Genomic DNA, 9,442 nt, shown 5'->3' on the forward strand with positions numbered 1-9,442 from the left:
CCGCAGGGGCGCGCCTTCGCCCCGCCCCGCTGCTTTGCATGCTCATTTGCATAGCGCCGCGGAGGGCGGGGTGGGGGGAGGGAGCTCACTGGCTCAGCCCCTCCCCGGCGCCGGGGGGCGGGGCCTGGAGAGGCTCCACCCACGCACCTCATTTGCATACATCACCTGCATCCCTCCTGGTCCCTAGGGGTGGGATGTCAGGGCTCAGCCCCCCTCCCCACCGGGGCGGGGCGGGGGGGGGGGCACGGCAGGGCCCCGGGCGGGCAGAAATACTAATAAATAACGGGGGAAACTCTGCCTTGAGGCCGGTCAGGGGCGGCACGCGCGCGGAGCCGGCCGCAACCCCACGCTGTGGATGGTCCGAGGCGCCCAAGCGAGGCGTGGGGGCCGGCGGGCCGCGCTCGCTGCCCGGGCAGCCCCCCCAGGCCTGCACAGCGCCAGCCTGCTCACCCGGGCTTTTTTTCCTAGGAAAAAGAAAAAATCTTACGGTTTAAAGCATGGCCTTCCTTGGGCTGCCGCGCCGCAAGCAGCGCGGCTGCGCAGCAGGGAAGGCTTCGGGAGCTGCCACGAGCAGCAAGGATGTCTAAGCCCTCGCCCGCGGCGGCTTCCTTGGGCTCTGCGGCCCCGGGAGCGCTGCCCGCCGCGGCCGCCAGCGCTCTAGCTGTGAAACGCCCCACGCCCTCTCCGGCATCGCCCGCCCCGCAGGCCTACCGGAAAGCGAGGCCCCACGTGGTTGTTATGCGGTTGCTTTAAAAAGGCTCCTTCCACTAATAACACGTAGCCGCCCCGTCCTGCTGATGCCGTCTTTCCCTAAGCAGCCAGGCTCCTTACTAACAGCCAGCGCCATGTGATTTTCATGCTAAGGCGGAGAAATAAATCGCAGGCATCCCGCCTCACGCTGTGATTTTGTCGCCGGGAAAACGGCGGGGAAGGTGCCCGGGGAGGCCCGCGGGCGAGCGCGCGGCCCGGCCGCGGGGAGGCGGCTGCTTCGTCCCGCGTCGCGCCGCGGGCTGCCTTCCGCTTGGGGTGCCGGGCCCTATCCACTTGCGGGTTGCACATAGAAATCTTCGCAACAGAAATAACTCTTTATGCATGCAAAGCAATGGGAGTAATAATGAAAATAATAACAGGTCATTTTTGATTCCTTTCCTGTGTACGGCTGCAAAAGAAAGCGGCACATTATCCGAAGTGCACGCCGCATTTCGCGTGTAGCCATGCTAGGCTGAAGTCTTCTCAATTTAATGGTAAACCGTGTGGTTTGCTTATTCCCTTTTTTGTTCTTTTAATGCACGTACCCATTTCCAAACCCAGCCCGCATAGCTGCTGCGTATGAAACAAAGCTGCAGCAGAAACCGCTGAGAAGATGTTTTTAATTTCCCCAAATAAGTATTGATAATCAGGTTAGTATTCATGTGCGCGCTTTCTTCACTCCGCTGGGTCAGGAAGTACAAAAGCCAGGTACAGCGGTTTGGTTTTTCTTTTTTTCCCTTATTTTATTGTTTTCATTATTTAACACACTTTGAATCATGTCACAGTGAAGGCAGGGTTTTTCTAGACCAAGTGCATGTTCATGGGAGTTGGGTATGCAGAGCCCCTCGGCGGGTTGAAAGGTCAGGCTGAGCCCCCAGGCGCTCCTCCCTCCGCGGCCACGGCGGTACCCGTTGCGGCAGTGAAGTCCCCGCCAGGGGGGACGGGGGACGGAGCAGGGACGGGGCAGAAACCCCCGCAGCCCCTGCCCCTGCGCGCAGCCTCCGCCGCGGCAGCAGCCCGGCAGCCCGGAGCAAAAAGCGAATGTTGCATCAACCCAGCGTTTTGGCTGGCCAATGCACACCTGGTTTTAGCTCTAGGAAATGAAATAATATATATTTTTTTAAAAAAAAAAAGCAACCATCAGCACGTAGCTAACAGCAGCAGGACTCCGAGGGGGCCAGCGTCACCCCCCGCTCAAGGCTGGAGGGGGCTTCCCTTCCCGGCTGCGACTACCCAGAGCTGCCGGCCAATGCGGAGCTGGAGCTGGAGCTGGAGCTGGTGCTGCAGATGGAGCTGAAGATGGAGCTGGAGCTGGAGCTGGAGCTGGAGTGGAGCTGGAGTGGAGCTGAAAATGGAGCTGGAGGCTGGAGCTGGAGCTGGAGCTGCAGATGGAGCTGAAGATGGAGCTGGAGCTGGAGCTGGTGCTGCAGATGGAGCTGAAGATGGAGCTGGAGCTGGAGCTGGTGCTGCAGATGGAGCTGAAGATGGAGCTGGAGCTGGAGCTGGAGCTGGTGCTGCAGATGGAGCTGAAGATGGAGCTGGAGCTGGAGCTGGAGCTGGTGCTGCAGATGGAGCTGAAGATGGAGCTGGAGCTGAAAATGGAGCTGGAGGCTGGAGCTGGAGCTGGAGGCTGGAGCTGGAGCTGGAGCTGGAGCTGAAGATGGAGTTGGAGCTGGAGCTGGAGATGGGGATGGAGCTGCAGCTGGAGATGGAGATGGAGACTAGAGCTGGAGATGGAGCTGAAGATGGAGCTGGAGATGAAGCTGGAGATGGAGGCTGGAGCCGAAGATGGAGCCGGAGCTGCAGCTGGAGATGGAAATGGAGATGGAGATGGAGATGGAGATGGAGCTGCAGCTGGAGATGGAAATGGAGATGGAGATGGAGATGGAGATGCAGCTGGAGCTGCAGATGGAGATGGAGATGGAGATGGAGATGGAGATGGAGATGGAGATGGAGATGGAGGTGCAGCTGGAGCTGGAGGTGCAGCTGAGGCTGCAGCACCAGCCCCGCTCACTCGGCCCCGCTCAGCCCTGCTCAGCCCGCGCCTGCCCAGGGCCAGAGCCGCCCGCAGCGGAGCCAGCGCGAGCGGCGCCCGCGGACACGGCGTGCCCATCCCAAGGGACTCGTCCTCCCGCCCGGCACCGGACATCTGCACCCAGACACGCCGTGTCGGAAGAGACGCTGGGCTCAGGGAGCCCGATAACGGGAGACGAGCGGCCCCGGCGCCTCCGCGGGCGAAGCGGGCGGCGGGCGGGCCAGCGACGGGCTGCGAGGGCCGGAGCCCCGGCGGGAGCAGCCGCCGCTGGTAGCTGCCGCAGCCTAGGGCCGCGCGTTTCGTTTGCTCTTTTCTTCTTGTCCCCGTTGCAAACCCGCATCCCGCCGCGCGGACGGGCTCCCGAGAGGCGGGCGAGGAAGAGGGAGGCGAGGAAGGCCGGCGGCAGCGAGGAGGAGCCGGAGCAGCCTCGCGGCTCCGAGCGCGGCCGGGGCAGCGCGGGAGCGTTGCTGCTCCTCGGGCCCGGCGATGCTTCTCCCCTCAGCGGCGAGGGCGAAACTCGCCGCGCGTGAGCGACCGGCGGCCGAGAGCCCGAGAGGCTGGGCCGTGCGCCGCCCCGCGCCCCTCTGCCCGGCTTTGCGGGGAGAACAGATCAGCTGCGTTTCCGGCGCCCGGGCACGGCCCTCATCGCACCCTCCCGCTGCGCAGGCCAAGTTGGCTCGCGAGGACTAAGCCCAGCTCTGGAAGCAGGAGGAGAGCAGCGCTCAGCCCCGATACCGGCCACCCTCGGGTGCCGCAAGGCGCCCGCGGTCCTCCCCGCGCTTTCTAGGCAGCGTCTGCAGCGCATGCGCCCCGGCTCGGGTGCAAAGGCCAGGGCAAAGCCCGGCTGCCGTTCCCTGGGGAGCCGCCTCTCTCTTCGGCCCTGCTGCCCTCTCCGGCTCTCGGAGAGACGCGGCCGGGCACGCGCGAGAGCCTCCGGCGCTTCGCGGGCGCAGGGGGCGGCGGGGCGGGAGCGCAGCGGGCAGAAGTGATGGAAGAAGTCTTGGAGAACAGAGAGCAACCTACACACGGAGGAGCGGCCAGAAGCATTTGAAAATATTTCACCCCAAAAACCTGCAAGAAAATCCCCAACAAATTTTTGCCGCTTTAGTGATTTAGCAACCAAAAGGCGTTCTAACCGCAAAACGCTGGTGCGAGGGGCTCCCAGCAAAGCACTCGTTCTGGCCCGAAGCTTCGCGGGTGTCCTTAGCCGGCGGAGCCCGCCGCGGGGGCACTCGGCCGCCCGGGGAAGGGGCTGTGCCGCGGCGGGCGGCCGCCCCGCGCCGATGGGCACGGCCGGAGGGGGCCGGGCCGCCGGGTCCTGCCCCGCATCCGCGCGCCACCCGGCCCGGCCCGGCCGCCGCACCCGCCGCCGGGGGCCTTCCGCTGGCTTCGCTCGGCGCCGGCCGCCGCGGGGTTTATTTATCCCCCCCGTACGCGCGTGCATCTGCGTTTGTCAGTCAGACCGGCGCGGTTGCCATCTGGAGGAAGCCGAAAATTGTTTTCTGGCTTTTCCCTGCCCCTGCGCGAGCCGGGGCGCTGCCGGCCCCGCAGCAGCCTGGGAGCGACGGCTGCGGCTCCGGGTCCCGGGGCGCCGCGGCCCCGGCTGAGCCCGCCCGCGCTCGGCTCGCCCCTGGGCTGGCGGCAGCACTGCTGCCGGTCCGGGGGGGTTTTGCCTCCTTCGGCTTCGCGGCGGTTGGGCTGGGGCCGGAGCGGCCCCGGGGAGCTGCCGCCGTCACCGGCTCGGCCTGGACCGCTTCCCCTCAGGGCCCTGCCGGCTCCCTCCTAAGCGAGCGCTGGGCGCGTTAAGTGCCGTCCTGAGGGGGTTTTTTTTCCCCCCGATTCATTCAAGGTGGAATCTCCTCCCCTGAAATGACCCGCTAGACTGTCAGCAGGCACCTGAACATAATTAAATCCTGCTGCTTTTCTGAACGTCCTTGGACGCCTTCGGCCTGACCCGTTTTCGCTCCCTCTCCGCCACTACAGCGCACGTGACGTGCCCCGTCGGTTTTCCAGATCCAGCAGGCCCGGCAGTAAACAAACATTTCCCTTGCCAGGGCAGCGCTGCTGTTCAATGTTCTCCCTGCTTTAACGATCAAACAATAAAAGCTATTGACACAGACTGTAATTAATACGCCTTGCAGGAAAAGGGAAAGGACAGTGCTGCGCACCTCGAGGGCGGCTGGCCGGGGAGGTCTGCCGGGAGCCGGCCGGCCGGCGCTCCCACCCGCCTGCCCGAACCCGCGGCCCTGCGGGTGCAACGTGCCTCCCTGCGACCCCGTGGATGCAATGGGTGTCTCCACGGCCCCACGGGTGCAACGTGTCTCCCCACGGCCCTGTGGGTGCATCCCTGCAAACCTATAGATGCAATGGGCATCTCCATGGCCCTGCGGGTGCAATGTGCCTCCCCATGGCTCCATGGGTGCAATGTGCATCCTTGTGACCCCGTGGATGCAATGTGCCTCCCCATGACCCTGCAGGTGCAACGTCCATCCCTGCAACCCCGTGGATGCAATGGGCATCTCCACGGCCCTGTGGGCGCAATGTGCATCCCTGCAGTCTCGTGGGCGCAATGGGTGTCTCCACTGCCCCCCCACAGGTGCAATGTGCCTCCCCATGGCCCCGTGGGTGCAATGGGCCTCCCTGCGAACCTGAGGATGCAATGGGCATCTCCATGGCACCCTGCAGGCGCAATGTCCATCCCTGCGGCCCCACGGGTGCAACGTCCATCCCTGCCGCCCCACAGGTGCAATGTGTCTCCCCACGGCCCTGTGCGTGCAACGTGCCTCCCCGCAGCCCTTTGCGCGTGAGACGACCAGCGGCGCCTGGAGCCCTCGCAGGGGGCAGAGCCGCGGCGGCGCGCCAGGGGCGGGCGCGGGCGGGAGCCGCGGCGCGGGACGAGGCCGGTGCCCGGGAGCCGCCGCGAGCGCCGGGTCCGGCTGCAGCCCGCCAGCCCCAGGGACACCCGGCCCCGTTACATAAACGGACTTGGTGCTGCGCTCATCAATGTCGTTAGGCTCCTCCCCGGCTCCTGATATCACCGTTCCCATAGCAACAGAAGCCCTGCAAAAAAAGGAGGAAAGAGGGAAAGAAGATTAATAAAGGTGGCGGGAGGGGGGATGGGAAGGGGCCGCCCAGGCCCGAGCCCCCGGCGGCGCCCGGGTTCGGGCTCCCGCGGGACGTTCCCGGGGCCCCGCCGCCCCGCGCTGCCCTGAGGATTTCCGGGGAGCGTTTGTTTCAGCTTCCCAAAGGAGGACGCGATCTCGTAAATGTTGTGCGGTCGTTAAAAGGGCTGCTTGCCGGGCGGCAGGCGCGCGGCGCTGCCGGCGGAGCGGAGCCCCGGCCCCGAGGGCACGGCGGGCCTCGGCACGCGCCGCCCCTGCCTTTGCACCCTCGTCGCGTTGCCGTGAAGGCCGATTAGCGCCCGAGGGTGCGCGTCCTTTCGTTTTTGCTTATTATTTTCCTCTCCGCAAGCGTTCACGCTGGCAGAAAGAAGCGCCTGTCCGAATCCATTAACAAAAAATCCTTAAGCATGTTTCTAACTCCGTTTGTGCCGAACGAGGAGATACTTGGAGCCGACGGGACGAGCCCGCTGGAGCTCTGCGTCGGGCCGAGCGGCGGGGCGACCGCGGGGGCGCGGGCCGGCTGGGGAGGCCTCCGGGCGGCAGCGCCACCGGAGCCCCGGCATCGGCGGGCGGCGCCGGCGGCCGTGCGTGCTCTTTGCATACATGCTAACGAGCGGCGAGGCTGCGCTGGCGTTTGTGCTGTGGAGTAATTATAGCAGCGCAGTCTGTCGCCGCGCTCCGGGGCGGCACGGAGCAGCACGGCACAGCGTGGCACAGTGCAGCACAGGACAGCGTGGCATGGCACAGCGTGGGATAGCGCGGCATGGCACAGAGCGGCATGGCATGGTGCAGCACGGCATGACACGGCATGGCGCGTCATGGCATGGTGCAGCACGGCACAGCGCAGCACGGCATTGCATGGCGCAGCACAGCACAGGGCAGCATGGTGCAGCATGGCATGGCACGGCACAGCATGGCACAGTTCAGCACGGTGTGGCATGGCACAGCACAGTGCAGCATGGTGCAGCATGGCATGGCGCAGCACAGTGCAGCGCAGCACAGCATGGCACGGCATGGTGCAGCACGGCATGGTGCAGCATGGCACAGCACAGCATGGCACGGTGCAGCCCAGCACGGTGCAGCACAGCACGGCACAACACAGCACGGCACAGCACAGCACGGCACAGCACAGCACAGCACAGCACAGCACAGGGCAGCACGGCACAGCACGGTGCAGCATGGCACAGCACAGCATGGCACGGCGCAGCACAGCACAGTGCAGCACGGCACGGCACAGTGCAGCATGGCACAGCACAGCATGGCACGGCGCAGCACAGCACGGCACAGTGCAGCATGGCACAGCACAGCACGGCACGGTGCAGCACGGCACAGTGCAGCATGGCACAGTGCAGCATGGCACGGTGCAGCACGGCACGGTGCAGCACGGCACGGTGCAGCATGGCACAGCACAGCATGGCACGGCGCAGCACAGCACAGGGCAGCACGGCACGGCGCAGCGCAGCGATGCTGGCTCACCGCCACCGCCTGGGACACTTCACCCGGCCCCGGGCAGCACAACCGGCAGTGTGCAGGGAGCATCGCCCGGTGCGCAGCCACCCCGCCGCCCGGCCCAGCCTGCGGAGCGGGGAGCGAGCCCGTCGGTGCCCCCGGGCCGTGCCGGCAGCAGGACTTTAAAAGCTTCCCGAGAACCCACCCGAGACTCCCACCCCGCTCGCAGCCCCTCGCTCCCCGTCTCCCCCCTGCACATGCCAGCTCAGGCGCGCTGCCCGCTCCGCGCGTCATCGCCACCTCCGCCGGCCCCGCGCAGCCGCCCGCGGCTCCCGCCCGCCGCCGCCACCACCGCCGCCTCCCGGGCGGGGGGCACATCGCAAAAAACCCACAATCTGAGAGGAGACTTCGAGAGGAAGACGTTTTCGGACTGCCCCCTTCCTCGGCCCCAAGGTCGGCGGCGGCGGGGCGGCGGGGCGGGAGCAGCCGCGGGGCACGCAGGGCGCTGCCGGCGCACGCAAAGCCCTTTGCGAGCGGCGCCGGGCGGATAATCGGCACCGAGCGAAAAGGCACCACGGAGCCGGGGCGTCGCGCTACCGCCACGGCCCTGCAAGGGCCTCCTGCCGCCGCTGCCGCCCGCCCATTACGGCTAGCGTGGCTGCGCAGCGGGCGCCGGGGCGAAACGCACCCGCCGGCGGGCGGGCGGGCGCAGCGAGCGGGTCCCGGCGCCGGGGAGGAGGCGCCTCAGCCGGATGAGCAGAGCCGCTCTGCAGGCTCCCGGCCCCGCTCCCCGGGCTTCCCCAGCGCCTCCCGCTCCAGAAGAAATGAGGAAGCGTTCCCGGGGCTCGGGGTGCCGCCCTGGGCCCCCGCGCTTGCTCGGGCACATCCGGAGCGCAGAAAACCGGCCTGGCTGGAAAAGGCAGCGCGTCCTCAGGGCACCTCCGTCCTGCGAGGACACACGGACGGATGGAGGGACGGATGGACGGGAAGGCACCGCCTCCGCACGGCCACCGGCTGGCTCTTCCGGAAGGGGAGCCGCCCCAGGCTGCAGCTCCGAGCGTCCTGCAGCGCCCGGGGCGCAAGTGCCGGCGTCGAGGCCGCCCCGACGGCAGCACTCGGGGCTCCCAGGGCAGCCAGCATCGGTGTCGGAGCGCCCCATGACCGGGCACCCGGCATCGGCATCGGAGCACCCCGCAGCCGGCATCGGCATTGCAGCACCCCACGGCCAAGCACCCGGCATCGGCGTCAGAGCACCCCGCAGCCCCGCAGCCGGCATCGGCATTGCAGCACCCCACGGCCAAGCACCCGGCATCGGCGTCGGAGCACCCCTCACCCCGCAGCCGGCATCGGCATTGCAGCACCCCACGGCCAAGCAGCCGGCATCGGCGTCGGAGCACCCCGCAGCCCCGCAGCCGGCATCGGCATTGCAGCACCCCACGGCCAAGCACCCGGCATCGGCGTCGGAGCACCCTGCAGCCCCGCAGCCGGCATCGGCATCACAGCACCCTGCGGCCGAGCACCCGGTGTCAGTGTTGGAGCACCCCGCAGCCGGCATCGGCATTGTAGCACCCCACGGCCAAGCACCCGGCATCGGCGTTGGAGCACCCTGCAGCTGGCACCCAGCTTCGGCATCGCAGCACCCCACGGCCGAGCACCCAGCATCAGCGTCAGAGCACCCTGCAGCCCCGCAGCTGGCACCCGGCATCGGCATCACAGCACCCCGTGGCCGAGTGCCCGGTGTTGGTGTCGGTGCGCCTGGCCCAGCGGCGGCCGCTTTCCGACGGCGCACGGAGCAGTGCCAGATGGCCGGCAATTAACTGGGGGAAGAAAAGACCAATAAAAACCCAACAAAAGTCATCGGTGCCAGGAGAGCTGCCAGCGCCGGGGAGCGGAGCACCCATCCTCCCCGCTGCGTGCAGGGACGCCCACGGGCAGCGCTCCCTCGCCGAGCGCCGCCGAAACCACCCGCGGGGCCAGTGGCCGAGCAGGGGGCAGCGCTCAGCCGGGGACGGTCGCCCTCGCCCCGCCGTGCCGCGGCTGCGGAGAGCCTGGGAAGAGCCCGGCGGGGCCCCGCTCGGCGGCAGAG

Source organism: Struthio camelus, chromosome 15, assembly GCF_040807025.1.
Source record: "Struthio camelus isolate bStrCam1 chromosome 15, bStrCam1.hap1, whole genome shotgun sequence".
NCBI classification, from domain to species: Eukaryota; Metazoa; Chordata; class Aves; order Struthioniformes; family Struthionidae; genus Struthio; species Struthio camelus.